Genomic DNA, 14,782 nt, shown 5'->3' with positions numbered 1-14,782 from the left:
TGTGGGGGCTGTTATGGAGGCTGTTGTGGAGGCAGATGTGGGGCTGTTTTGGGGGCTGATGTGGGACTGATGTGTTGTTTCACTGAAATTAACAAGGCCTTCCCTGAAAAAGATGTTGTCTGGACAGCAGTGTGTTACTCCAAACCCTATATATATCCTTCAGAATTAACGGTGACTTCACAGATGTGACAGTCCCCCACACCGTGTGCACCCACCAAAAATCATCATGGATGCTGGCTGTTGAACTTTGTGCTTATAACAATACCATGTCCCTCTCTTCTTTAGCAAAGGATGCAACGTTCATGATTTCCAAGCAGAATTTCAGACTGTAATTGTGTCAGACACAGGACAAATCTCTATTTCCCCTCAGTGTGTCTAAAATGACCTTGGGCCCAGAGAAGGTTGCTGATGTGGGGCTGTTGTGGGGCTATTGTGAAGCCTGATGTGGGGCTGTTGTGGGAGATGATGTGGGGCTGTTGTATGGGCTGTTGTGGGGGCTGGTGTGGAGCTGTTTTGGGGCTGTTGTGTGGGCAGATGTGAGGCTGTTGTGGGGCTGTTGTGAAGGCAGATGTGGGGCTTTTGTGGGAGCTGTTGTGGGGGCAGATGTGGGGCTGTTGTAGGGCCTGTTGTGGGGCTGTTGTAAGGCCTGTTGTTGGGGTAGATGTGGGGCTGTTGTAGGGGCTGTTGAAGGGGCTGATGTGGCGCTGATATGGGTGCTGTTGTGGGGGCTGATATGGGGCTGTTGTGGGGACTGATATGGGGCTGTTTTGTGGGCTGATGTGGGGCTGTTTTGTGGGCTGATGTGGGGCTGTTGTGAGGACTGATGTGGTTCTGTTGTGGGGCCTGATGTGGGGCTGTTGTGGCACTGATATGGGGCTGTTGTGGGGTCAGATGTTGGGCTGTTGTGGGGCTGTTGTGAGGACAGATGTGGGACTGTTGTAGGGGCAGATATGGGTTTGTTGTGGGGCTGTTGTGAGGATTGATGTGGGGCTGTTGTGGGGGGCTGATGTAGGGGCTGTTGTAGGGGCAGATGTGGGCATGTTGTGAGGACTGATGTGGGGCTGTTGTGGGGGCAAATGTGGTTCTGTTGTGGGGCCTGATGTGGGGCTGTTGTGGCACTGATATGGGGCTGTTGTGGGGTCAGATGTTGGGCTGTTGTGGGGCTGTTGTGAGGACAGATGTGGGGCTGTTGTGAGGACAGATGTGGGACTGTTGTGAGGACAGATGTGGGACTGTTGTAGGGGCAGATATGGGTTTGTTGTGGGGCTGTTGTGAGGATTGATGTGGGGCTGTTGTGTGGGGCTGATGTAGGGGCTGTTGTAGGGGCAGATGTGGGCATGTTGTGAGGACTGATGTGGGGCTGTTGTGACGACTGATGTAGGACTGTTGGGGGGGCAGATGTGGGGCTGCTGTGAGGACTGATGTGGGGCTGATTTGGTGAAAGGTGGCGTGTTGAGACGGACACTGCCTCAGAGGATGAGCCCAGTCTGAGAAATAAATCCAAGATAATGATCTTAATCATAAATGCCACACAAGCACTGTCACAGGGGATATACCAACCAATCACAGTTCAGAACAGGTTTAACCACACCTCTGCCCCTACTCAACACACACACACGACCAGGGCTGGGTAAATGCCTCATGTGCTCAGTCTTGCTCTGAGAGTTTTAAAGTGGAATTCCAGTGTTACATGTGACTACTTGCTGCTAAAAGAAGAGAATTCTTATCTGCAGGGCACACACACACACACACAAAGGGAACCCTAAGGACACTCTACTGTAGGTATAGGTGTGTATAAAACATAAAAAAACTGTATTTCTTGCAGATAATATTTTAAGAATGTGTGTTTTCTACAGGCCTGTACAAACGTGTGTTCAGTGTAGTGTCTTTAAGATATTGAAATAGAAATATATATATATATATATATATGTGTGTGTGTGTGTGTGTGTGAAGTGTGAAAATATCGTGAGTTTATTTAAAAGGAACCTGTCAAATTTTTCCTTCCTCAAACCAAGGCGCATGCACAAACGCACACTCTCTCTCACACACACACACACACAGAGTGTGCACAGAGAGGAGTGCACTGCAAAAAACTATTATATGAACACACACACACACACAGTTATAATTCTATATACATCTATAAAAAGTCATTCCAATGGAGAAATAAAAACAATGAGTGTGGAGAGAGGAGCCCTGTAAGAGAAACACCCATTCTGTCTCACACACACACACACACACACACACACACACACACACACAGTGATTGAGATTTAAAAAGCTATTTATTTGAGCAGTAGGTGTTTATTTGCTAAAAAAACAAAAAACAAACAAACAAACAACAACTAACACCCACCATTAGAATAAATATTTAACTTTGTCCAAATCTCTCCTCGTGGAGTGTGTATTATTTGAGGTGATCATCCAGTGCCTAGTTTTAGTGTTGAATAAATAATGATTTTAAATAATGTGTGCTGTGGATTTAACAAATTCATGAAAATCAAGGAGAATCTGAACAAAACACTGTTCTTCAAACTCACTCTCACCCAGTGCTTTATAGAGAAACATTATCTTATATTTCTCCTTTGTTTTATATTATTATTAGTTTGTGTTTACTGTGATTATATATAACTTTATATCAGCCCAACTCTCACTAAGAGGGCATCAGTTTAAATAAATATCATTATTTTAGGAGCTTCAGACTTCTGCACAGTGCTGTAGATATTCATTTATATTTCCATTCCTACTCAGAGTGATGTTAATGTCTGACACACATTTCTACAGGCCTGTAGTGTTGTAGAAACACACACACACACACGTTCTTTCTTAACACCCAGCTGGGGATTAACTGGTTAAGCTCTGTCTGTTTTTACTGCCTCCACCCACAGCTACACTTTATTCCTCATATTCACAGCCCTCACCCACACAATCCTCTCAGTCCTCACAGCCCTCACCCTCACAGTCCTCACCCACACAATCCTCTCAGTCCTCACAGCCCTCACCCTCACAACCCTCACCCTCACAGTCCTCACCCTCACAATCCTCACAGCCCTAACCCTCACAGTCCTCTCAGTCCTCACAGCCCTCACCGTCCTCACCCACACAATCCCCTCAGTCCTCACAGTCCTCAGAGTCCTCACCCTCACAATCCTCACAGCCCTCACCCTCACAGTCCTCTCAGCCCTCACCCACACAATCCCCTCAGTCCTCACAGTCCTTAGAGTCCTCACCCTCACAGTCCTCTCAGCCCTCACCCACACAATCCCCTCAGTCCTCACCTTCACAGTCCTCTCAGTCCTCAGAGTCCTCACCCTCACAATCCCCTCAGTCCTCACCCTCACAGTCCTCACAGCCCTCACCCACACAATCCCCTCAGTCCTCACAGCTCTCACCCACACAATCCCCTCAGCCCTCACAGCCCTCACCCTCACAGTCCTCGCAGCCCTCAGAGTCCTCACCCTCACAGTCCTCACCCACACAATCCCCTCAATCCTCACAGCCCTCACCCACACTATCCCCTCAGCCCTCAGAGTCCTCACCCTCACAGTCCTCACCCTCACAATCCCCTCAGTCCTCACAGCCCTCACCCACACAATCCCCTCAGGCCTCACAGCCCTCAGAGTCCTCACCCTCACAATCCTCGCAGCCCTCACCCTCACAATCCCCTCAGTCCTCACAGCCCTCAGAGTCCTCACCCTCACAGTCCTCACAGCCCTCACCCTCACAATCCCCTCAGTCCTCACAGCCATCAGAGTCCTCACCCTCACAGTCTTCTCAGTCCTCACAGCCCTCACCCACACAATCCCCTCAGTCCTCACAGTCCTCACAGCCCTCACCCTCACAATCCCCTCAGTCCTCACAGCCATCAGAGTCCTCACCCTCACAGTCTTCTCAGTCCTCACAGCCCTCACCCACACAATCCCCTCAGTCCTCACAGCCCTCAGAGTCCTCACCCTCACAGTCCTCACCCTCACAGTCCTCACCCAACAATGCTCACAACCCTCACCCTCACAATCCTCACAGCCGTCACCCGCACACTCACAATCCTCACCATCACAGCCTTCTCCCTCACACTCCTCATAGCCCTCTTCCTCACAGCCCTCACCCTCACACTCACACTCCTCATAGCCCTCGTCCTCACAGCCCTCACCCTCACCTCACAACATTGGACTGAAATCTTAATGAAGTAAAATAACAGAATTGAGTTCTGGGTGCGAGCTGCAGGTGAAACTCTGGGAGATTTCAATGAGAAACAGCACAGCCTGAAGAGGGAGGACTTTTTCCTCTTTCTCAGTTTGTTCTCTCTTCTCTGCTTTTTTCTTTCTACACCCTTCTCAGTCTCACAGTGACTCTGACTTCCTGACTCAAACAGGAAGTGGTGAAACCGCCTCCGTGGCGCCATCTTAAACTGCTCAGCTCAGCTCTCTTCTGCTCCTCCATTTTACAGTTTACTCATCTCTCCGTTCACCCCTTTATCAGTCATCACTCCTTCTCTCCATCCATCAGTGTTCTCTCTCTCTCTCTCTCTCTCTCTCTCTCTCGCTGCTCTACTCCACTTCCTGTACATCTCTCCATCTGCACTTTCACTGAGACATGACCATATTAGGAAAAAGAGAGAGAGAGAGGGAGAGAGAGAGGGTACCACAGTGCGTGGGACAGTTTGAGAAGCGAAAACTGAAAGCGGTGATGAGTAAATTCAGTGTGACCTCTTTTCAACTGAAGACTGAGGAGAAACATCTAATTTCTCCTCATTTTACATCATTATAATTTTAGTTTTTGGGCCAAAGTCTTTGTTAATCTTTTTATAAATTGTATTAATCACTTGTGGAAAGTGGCTTAGCATCTGTGTGGTGAATGATAATGTTCCTGAAGAAGACATCACCCAGATGGCAGTATGTTGATCCAAAAATATTTTACATTATTATCAAAAGGAGCTGTTTTCTGAATCTTCTGATGGTTAGAGCTGTGATTAGCACTGTAGAGAATTCTAAGTCACTGAGGAACATAATTCTCAAACTGTTTATTTTCTCTGCCCTCAGTCATAAAAGGACAAGGCCTTGTTGTTGTGCAATTACAGAAATGTATTTTCAAAACAGTAATTTTACAGAAGGAAAAAGCTTTAACTCTTAGTGGAAGTCAATGTAAATAATAAATTCAGAATCATTTTGAAGCATTTCCATTGGTCAATCATCATGAGATTTACACAGAGTGTGAAGGACAGCTGCTGTGTTCAAATGATGTAGTAAATACGCCCCCCCCCCCCCCCCACACACACACACACACACACACAGAGATACAGGTTTAACTCTGGACAGTGGCAATGTTTTCTGGGGGTGATGAACAGATTAATTTCAGAATGAGAGTTGGGCTGGGGATAGAGTTACTACAGTGTAACCTTTACTGAGTAGTGCACAGTTTTGTGGTTTTACCATTTTTTGAGCAGTGTGTCGACAGGAACTGTAGCACACAGAATACACACATCTCTGAAAGAGAGAGAGAGAGTGTGTCTTCACTAACTGTGTGAATTCATTTGTGTTCTTGAAGAACTGAATGTAGCTGAACTGCTGATACACAGGTTTCTTTAAATGTCAGCATTCATTTCAACACACAGGTACTATGCAAGTCTGAACGAAGTGTGAGAGTGTTATGTAATTACAGCTAGGAGGAAAATACCTGCTGTTCAGAGACATGCCTGTACACGCAAACACACACACACTTTGTTTTCAGACATTATGGGGAAATGACATAGACATACATTCATTTTGTGGAGATTTGCTCTAAATATATCCCTAGCTACCATTAACTTCAACGTAACCCCTAACCCCTTAATCCCCAACTGCTCTAAACCAAACACCTAACCCCTTAATCCACAACCCCTACTGCTCTAAACCTAACCACTTAATCCCCAACCCCTACGGCTCTAAACATAACCCCCACTACTCTAAACCCTAACCCTTTAATCCCCAAACCCTACTGCTCTAAACCTAACCCTTTAATCCCCAACCCCTACTGCTCTAAACCCTAACCCCTTAATCCCCAACCCCTACTGCTCTAAACCCTAACCCTTTAATCCCCAACCCCTACTGCTCTAAACCTAACCCTTTAATCCCCAACCCCTACTGCTCTAAACCCTAACCCTTTAATCCCCAACCCCTACTGCTCTAAACCCTAACCCCTTAATCCCCAACCCCTACTGCTCTAAACCCTAACCCCTTAATCCCCAACCCCTACTGCTCTAAACCCTAACCCCTTAATCCCCAACCCCTACTGCTCTAAACCCTAACCCCTTAATCCCCAACCCCTACTGTTCTAAACCCTAACCCCTTAATCCCCAACCCCTACTGCTCTAAACCCTAACCCCTTAATCCCCAACTGCTCTAAACCCTAACCCCTTAATCCCCAACCCCTACTGCTCTAAACCCTAACCCCTTAATCCCCAACCCCTACTGCTCTAAACCCTAACCCCTTAATCCCCAACCCCTACTGCTCTAAACCCTAACCCCTTAATCCCCAACCCCTACTGCTCTAAACCCTAACCCCTTAATCCCCAACCCCTACTGGTCTAAACCCTAACCCCTTAATACCCAACCCCTACTGCTCTAAACCCTAACCCCTTAATCCTCAACCCCTACTGCTCTAAACCCTAACCCCTACTGCTCTAAACCCTAACCCCTTAATCCTCAACCCGTACTGCTCTAAACCTAATACCCAACCTGTATTGCTCTAAACCTAACCATAACCTCTTAATCCCCAATACCTAGTGCTCTAAACCTAACCCTTTAATCCCCAACCCCTACTGCTCTAAACCTAATCCCTTAATCCCCAACTGCTCTAAACCTAACCCATTAATCCCCAACCTTTACTGCTCTAAACCTAACCCCTTCATCCCCAACTGCTCTAAACCTAACCCCTAACCCCTTAATTCCCAACTGCTCTAAACCTAACCCCTAATTCCCAACCCCTACTACTCTAAACATAACCCTTTAATCCCCAACCTGTACTGCTCTAAACCTAACCCCAACCCCTTAATCCCCAACCCCTACTGCTCTAAACCTAACCCCTAACCCCTTAATCCCCAACTGATCTAAACCTAACCCCTAATTCCCAACCCCTACTACTCTAAACCTAACCCTTTAATCCCCAACCCGTACTGCTCTAAACCTAACCCCTAGCCCCCACTACTCTAAACCTAACCCTTTAATCCCCAACCTATACTGCTGTAAACCTAACCCCTAACCCCTTAATCCCCAACCCCTACTGTTCTAAACCTAACCCCTAACTCCCAACCCCTACTACTCTAAACCTAACCCTTACTGCTCTAAACCTGAACCTTTAATCCCCAACCTGTACTGCTGTAAACCTAACCCCTAACTCCCAAACTTTACTACTCTAAACCTAACCCCCACTACTCTAAACCTAACCCTTTAATCCCAACCTGTACTGCTCTAAACCTAACCCCAACTACACTAAACCTAATCCCTACTGCTCTAAACCTAACCCCTAATATTCTAAACTTAACCCCTTAATCCCCAACCCCTACTGCTCTAAACCTAACCCCTACTACTCTAAACCTAACCCCCACTACTCTAAACCTAACCCTTTAATCCCAACCTGTACTGCTCTAAACCTAACCCCTAACCCCAACTACACTAAACCTAATCCCTACTGCTCTAAACCTAACCCCTAATATTCTAAACCTAACCCCTTAATCCCCAACCCCTACTGCTCTAAACCTAACCCCTACTACTCTAAACCTAACCCTTAAATCCCCAACCTTTACTGCTCTAAACCTAACCCCAACTACACTAAACCTAATCCCTACTGCTCTAAACCTAACCCCTAATATTCTAAACTTAACCCCTTAATCCCCAACCCCTACTGCTCTAAACCTAATCCCTACTGCTCTAAACCTAACCCCTAATACTCTAAACTTAACCCCTTAACCCTCAACTGCTCTAAACCTTACACCGAGCCCTTAATCCCCAATGCCTGCTCTAAGTCTAACCCCTACTGCTCTAAACCTAAACTTAAAACTAGTCTTCACTTTAAACAATGATTAAAATACACTGGAGTGCAGTGTGCTGTGCCCTACAAGGAAGGCCCCACCGCGTGACTTACCAAAGTTACAAATACAGTCAAACACACACACACACACATTCTCTGACCTCCCACTCTCTGGACTGGTGCACATTTCCTCATTGTTAAAGTTCCTGTGTGAGATTTATTCTCAGTTGAATCTGTTTTGATCAAAGGGTTAAATCGAGAAATGAAAGAACGTGGATTTTGGGAAGACCATGGACAGAAAACCAGAATTCAACTTCTAAAGTTAGTCCACAGTTTAACTTCGTCTGCTCACACTGACAACACACACCAAGGCCCTTTTTTTTCTTAAAGTGAAGGGGTGGGGAAGTGCAGAGAGATGAGGATCTTCCCTCTGCTGGATGAATTAAGTAATACACTACATAAACACTGCCATAGATGAAAACAGACTTCTTCAGTTCTGACACACGCGTTTTCTGGGGGCGATGAACAAATTCATTTCAGAATAAAGAGTTGGGCTGGAGTTAAACTACAGTGTAAGCTTTACAGAGTAGTGCACAGTTTTATAGTTCCATTTTGGAACTGTAGCACATCTCTGAAAGAGACAGAAGTCATCTACCACAGTGAAGAGCAAACCCATAAAACCAACATACTACACACCCCTCCCTCCACAGCAGCAAACTCACAAAAATCCAGGATGACTGCAGCAACGTGTGTCACTTGAATTACCACTGGATAACTAGCCATGAAGCTAAACATCTGACACAGCCATGATTTATCACGACTGATACAGGCATGAGCCAGACCCGCTGCTCAACAGAAACCAGCAACTGGAGTAGCTCCCAGAGTTACACTGTGAGGAGACACTCAGCCACACATTGGAGTCTTCACTGCAGCTTTAAACAACCTGGGATTTAATAAATCCTCCACCTGAAGGGAAACTGAACCCAGGAGCTTATTTATCATTCACTGATGAACACAAGGACAGAGACATCTCTCAGGGAAAATAAAGTTTATTGAGAAGCACAGCAGGGAGATGGAGCAGCTGGAGTCCATGAGCTCATGCACAAACTTCACACCACAATTCTTCAGACGACCTCTGCATCAGAACAAGACAGCTTTAGGACCTCACTCCTCTAGCAGACACCAGCCTCCACATTACATTAGGTTCTCTCTCCCAGACCTGGAGTACCCTCCACTAGACTGGAACATCTCAAGGGGAATCGCCTGAAACCAAGTCCACCTTCAGAAACAAATCAGAGCTCAGTTCAAGAAGATCCCCCCCACTGAGATCACTCCACAGTCCCTGAAGAAGCTCAGAAGAGCTGAAGTGAGGGTCAGCAGCACTGGAGGAGACCACTCCAGTACTGACCAGACCCTCAGGAGGGTCACTACCACCATACTCCTCTCCCTCTCCTCCAGCAGTGACCCCCACTTAGATCCCTCTCCTTCACCTGGACCTCAATGTTTTAGAGTGGGATTAGGATCAGACCCTTGCTCTGAGTCTGGAGATTCTGTCACTGCTTCCACTTCTGATTCAACAAAAACCTCCTCCCAGTCAAGAGATTCTGTCACTACTTGTCCAGAACCTGAACCATCAGTCCATCTCTCCCACAGCTTCTCCACAGAACGGGCTCCTGGACACAACCCACCTCATTATACAGGGTCAGCAGAGTCAGACAAACACCAGACACAGAATCAGCAGGACATCCTTAACATGCCACAGCTGCACAGTTTAGCACCCCTAGTGTCCCACTGTGGTTCTACTGCAGCATTTACAGAGACAGACCCTTTAACCAATAAGATCTAATAACTCACCTCTGTAGCTTCTCATCACTCTCGACAACTGCAGCCCCTCGGCTCGCACCTGCTCAAACTCAGCTGGAAATCAGCACTGCAGAGAGAAACAGACATGAGGACAGGAGTGTAACACTAGAAGAGAAGCCCTCCCAGCGCTGAGAGACAGACCCCAAGCTGCTGAGTAACAGGGGTCTAACCTCCTCCGGTTCTGAGAGAGAAAAATCTGTGGTGGAACTGTTCAGAAACTCTAGAAAGAGAAGGAGAGGGTGGTCCACCATTCGGTTCCTGTTCTGAGAGAAGCTAAACACATGGGCTTTGAAGGATGTGGACTTACCGTGAGAGACGAGGACCAAAAGAAGAGCCACCACCAAGAGCTTATACTGAACCATAATGAGATTCTGAAGAACCCACAGAGCAGCAGAAACACACTGAAGAACCTTCCTCAGGAGCGCAGTTAAATACCAGCACTGATGGGCCTCAAGTGGACTTCAGTAATCAGACACACAGCGCCCCCTGCTGGAGAACACACAGTCAGCAGACTCCTGCAGGGGGTGCTCTCTCCACACTGCCTCCCTTTTCTTTTTAACAACACAGGATTCTTCTTTTCAGATATGTAATGTTCTCCTGAAGTTGGTGAAGATGTTTGGGCTTACATTGGCTGGCTACCAGACCCTGCTTTGTGGTGTATACACCCCACATTACTTTTGGCTGGATAAGCTAACCCCAGAGCTGGTCGTAGTACAACAGAACTGAGGTTGTTCAGATAATTGGAGCTCAGTGGACCTCAGTTACTGAGGGGGACAGAAACCTAAGCTTAGGGTTAAACTCAACAATTCTGACTCAAACTGCTCATGGTGCTTCTGGGGTTAATTATCGGTCACTTTAGGAGGTGGTTGTTTATCAATGTGACAATGCGTCCAGGACCAGGTAAAGTCGTGTTGACTGATGTTTTGTTAAAACCGGTGGGTCTCTGGGTGTGGTGCACAGTGCCTCCAGTTTTAAGGTGGAAATTTGACACAGGAGTAGGTTTGCGTCTGCTGCTGAAAGAGAAAACATTAGGTCATTACCAGCTGCTTTTTTTTCGTTGCTTCATCTGCAAAAGCATTTCCTCGTGCCACTTCTGAAGTGTCTTTTGTGTGAGCCTGGCATTTAATCACAGCAACAGCTTTTGGTAACATGAGTGCTTTTAATAATGCTGCCACCAATGTGTGATGTGCAATGTGTTTCCATGTGGATGTCAAATTTCTGTAGGACCATATCATTCCAAAATCAAACACACAGGAATATGCATATTTGGAGTCAGTCCAAATATTTACAGTCTTACCCTCAGCCAGTTTGCATGCTTCTGTGAGAGCCACCAATTCTGCTGCCTGTGCTGATAAAGAACTTGAATGCCTGCCAGAACACAAACACTCATGCAAGGTCACAACAGCAAATCCCACTCTTTTTTTCGCAGTCATCGCGAGACACAGATCCGTCCACATACAAATAGAGATCAGTGTTATGAATTGGAACATCAGTTAAATCAGGCCTGGTAGAACACAGCTGTGAAATGGCTGCTAAACAGTCATGAGGTTCTCCATCATCTGATGTAGGGAGCAAAGTTGCTGGATTTAAAAATGGTACAACACTGAATTGTGACATTGGGTGATTCGAGCAGCATAACATGATACCGCAACCACCTCGCTGCTGACAAGTGAGATGTTTTCTGCTCCAACAAAATCATTGAAACTGCATGTGGAACCAACAATGTCAGAGGGTTGTAACACACAAGATCTCGGGAAGCTAAAACTGCTCTCTCTGCTGCTGCTACTGCACACAGACACTTAGGCAAACCCCGTGCTACAGAACAAAGTTTGCTAGAAAAAAACGCCACTGGGCGCTTATGACCCCCATGCTCTTGCAGCAACACAGAAGTCATGAAACCATTTTTCTCGTCCACTGTTTGAAAGAAAAGTTTGTTAGGATCTGGTAAACCCAAAGTAGGTGTTTGTGTTAAAGCAGTTTTCAAATCTGTGAAAGCAAAATCAGCTTCAGGAGTCCATTCAAATTTGTCATGAGTGGATAATCCTTTCCCATGAATTAGAGCAGATAATGGTGCCTCTCGCTCTGCATAATTTAGAATCCACTGTAAGAAATTACAGCATGGACCCAAATGTGACTGACTTAACTTGCTGCAATCAACAATATTAATATCATAACAAATGTTCCAAACCAGTGTGTCTTCCTAGAGATAGATTGACCATTTGGCATATTTAGTATATAAACAGGCAAAGCAGGAAGAGCCACAACAGCTCTCACTGTGGGACCAGAAGACCTAATCAATATCAAAGGAAGTTTATTACTGAGTAATCAACAACCACCACAGACAACGTGAACTAGTCTAGACATGAAGGTGATAGAACTCAATACACATTAAGTTCCTCACAGATGACAGGGTTCCATGTGTATTGTGTTCCTTAGGAGGAGCTGAGATGGAAGGCGGTATTGTCAAACTATATAAGCTGTGTTTTTCTATTACTCAAGGTTCAATCTAGCTCCGCTGAACCCATGGTACATCTTTGTATCTTGCAACTGCTTACTGTAATAGTAACTAGTTGTAGGAAAAAATGGGATGTCTCTCAAAAATTGATGAAAAATGGAAAACCTTTATTACAGTAAGCAGTTGCAAGATACAAAGATGTACCATGGGTTCAGCGGAGCTAGATTGAACCTTGAGTAATAGAAAAACACAGCTTATATAGTTAGACAATACCGCCTTCCATCTCAGCTCCTCCTAAGGAACACAATACACATGGAACCCTGTCATCTGTGAGGAACTTAATGTGTATTGAGTTCTATCACCTTCATGTCTAGACTAGTTCACTTTGTCTGTGGTGGTTGTTGATTACTCATACAAGGAATAAACTTCCTTTGATATTGATTAGGTCTTCTGGTCCCACAGTGAGAGCTGTTGTGGCCCTTCCTGCTTTGCCTGTTTATATACTAAATATACCAAATGGTCAATCTATCTCTAGGAAGACACACTGGTTTGGAACATTTGTTATGATATTAATATTGTTGATTGCAGCAAGTTAAGCCAGTCACATTTGGGTCCATGCTGTAATTTCTTACACCACTGTCTACAGTACGATGTCATACCCAGAAAACTCATCAGCTGCCTTTTAGTCACCGGTTTTGGAATTTGGCAAACTGCCTGCACATGTGAGGAGGACAGTGATTTCCTCCCTGCAGATATGTCATGACCTAAATAAGACACTTGTTGTTGGACAAATTGAAGTTTTTTCTGACTGACTTTGTGTCCCCTCTCTGCTAAGAAACACAACAGTGCTATTGTGCCTTCTCTGCATGTCTCTGCATTAGGTGAACAAACCAACAAATCATCAACATATTATACAAGTGCACTTCCCCCCGGGAAAACAAAATCTTCCAAATCAGCCTTAAGGGCTGCATTAAACATGGTTGGAGACTCCGCGTACCCCTGGGGCAGGCGTGTCCATGTCCACAATTTACCCTTAAGTGAAAAAGCAAACCAGTATTGGCTTTCAGGATGAACCGGAATGCTAAAAAATGCATTTGCTAGATCAATTACAGAAAAATGAGTACTATTTGCAGGTACCTGTGATAGGATTGTGTGTGGATTTGGAACCTCTGGCGCACGCGGGTGAATGGCAGAGTTTACAGTTTGTAAAACCTGTACAAACCTCCATTCCTCAGATTCCCCCGGACCGCGTATTTATTTCAATAATCATTCCGGTCGAGTTCGGACCGGAGATTCAGGACACGGAATGATCACCCCAGCCTCAACGAGTGAGTCAAATACCGGGGTGATACTCTCTAGAGGATACTGACATTTTTTTGGTCGGTAATCGCTTTTTGGACACACTTCTGAAAACAAAAATGCATGTGAGAAAGTTTCCCCTGTTTGTAAAGAACACTTTAAAGGTTCTGTGACAAATTCTGATGTTTTGGTACCTGATGCACCAATTGATGTTATTGCTTTCTGTGTAAGCTGAGGCTTTTCGGGGAAGTGTGAAGCTCCAAGAGTGGATGTAGTGGCCCCTGAATCAACTAAAAAACTCAGCTCTCTCCCTGCCACTGTCATGGTTCTTCTAGGCATGGCTGTGTAAGCATTAGTTTGAGTTAATAATAAAAGTTGTTCACTTATCGTTTCTGATGTTCGTCCAGGCACTTCCTCCCCGCCCAGCTCCTCCACCCCCAAGGCCTCCTCTCAGTCGGAAGGCTCCATTGCTTGCAGGGCTTGTCTCTGGTCTCCATGTCTGTTGGGACAGTCCTTTATAAAGTGATCAGGGCTTTCACAGATGAAACACCCTGCACCTCCACCAGCGTTGCCATAGCCTCTTCCGCGTCCTCGTCCCCTGCCTCGGCCTCCGCGCCATCCCTCACCTCTTTGATTGTGGTCCGATGCCTGATTCCACAATGCCAGCTGTGCATCAACCAGTTGCACTCCTTTTCTCATTGTTTTTCTCTCTTGCCTTTTTCGGCATGCTCTGCATACTTTTCCACCTCTTTCAATCGGCTCACGTCCACATCTAAACAGTTGGTTTCAACACAGGTGCGTAGATCTGGGCATAATCCACACACAAAGTGATATTTCAGCTGACTTTCCCAGGCTGTTATGTCCGCAGTTTCCCAGTCCTCCGTTGGTGGTCTGCTGCCTCCGTGTTTCCTTCCAGGAGGCGGGAAAGGAAGGACCGTGCAGATTCGCCTGGTTGTTGTTTGCACTCTGCAATTTTTCGCGGGTCATATTGGCGCGGATACCTCCCTTTTGATGTGTTCACACAATGCATCAAATTTGGTGAGATACACCTGACCCAACTCTGTCCTGCTGGGTTGAATGTCCACTCCAGTCATGATCTCCTTGCACTCTCGTCCAGTCAACTCCCATCCGGACAGCCAGCATTCTTCCCAGCTCATGTAG

General features: G+C 46.0%; 1 long non-coding RNA gene across 1 annotated transcript; it reads right to left on the bottom strand.

Moving 5' to 3' along the window:
• Positions 1-9,169: 9,169 nt before the first annotated feature.
• LOC136696095 (uncharacterized) lies at positions 9,170-10,259 on the bottom strand. Its single transcript, XR_010802567.1, has 3 exons — positions 10,175-10,259; positions 9,859-9,934; positions 9,170-9,677 (listed from the first exon to the last, which is right to left on the bottom strand). It is a non-coding gene; the product is annotated as an uncharacterized lncRNA (long non-coding RNA).
• Positions 10,260-14,782: the final 4,523 nt, after the last annotated feature.

This window comes from Hoplias malabaricus, chromosome 5 (assembly GCF_029633855.1).
Source record: "Hoplias malabaricus isolate fHopMal1 chromosome 5, fHopMal1.hap1, whole genome shotgun sequence".
Classification (NCBI taxonomy): domain Eukaryota; kingdom Metazoa; phylum Chordata; class Actinopteri; order Characiformes; family Erythrinidae; genus Hoplias; species Hoplias malabaricus.
Note: the sequence above shows the minus strand (reverse complement) of the source record. Positions and strands in the feature narration are given on the sequence as shown.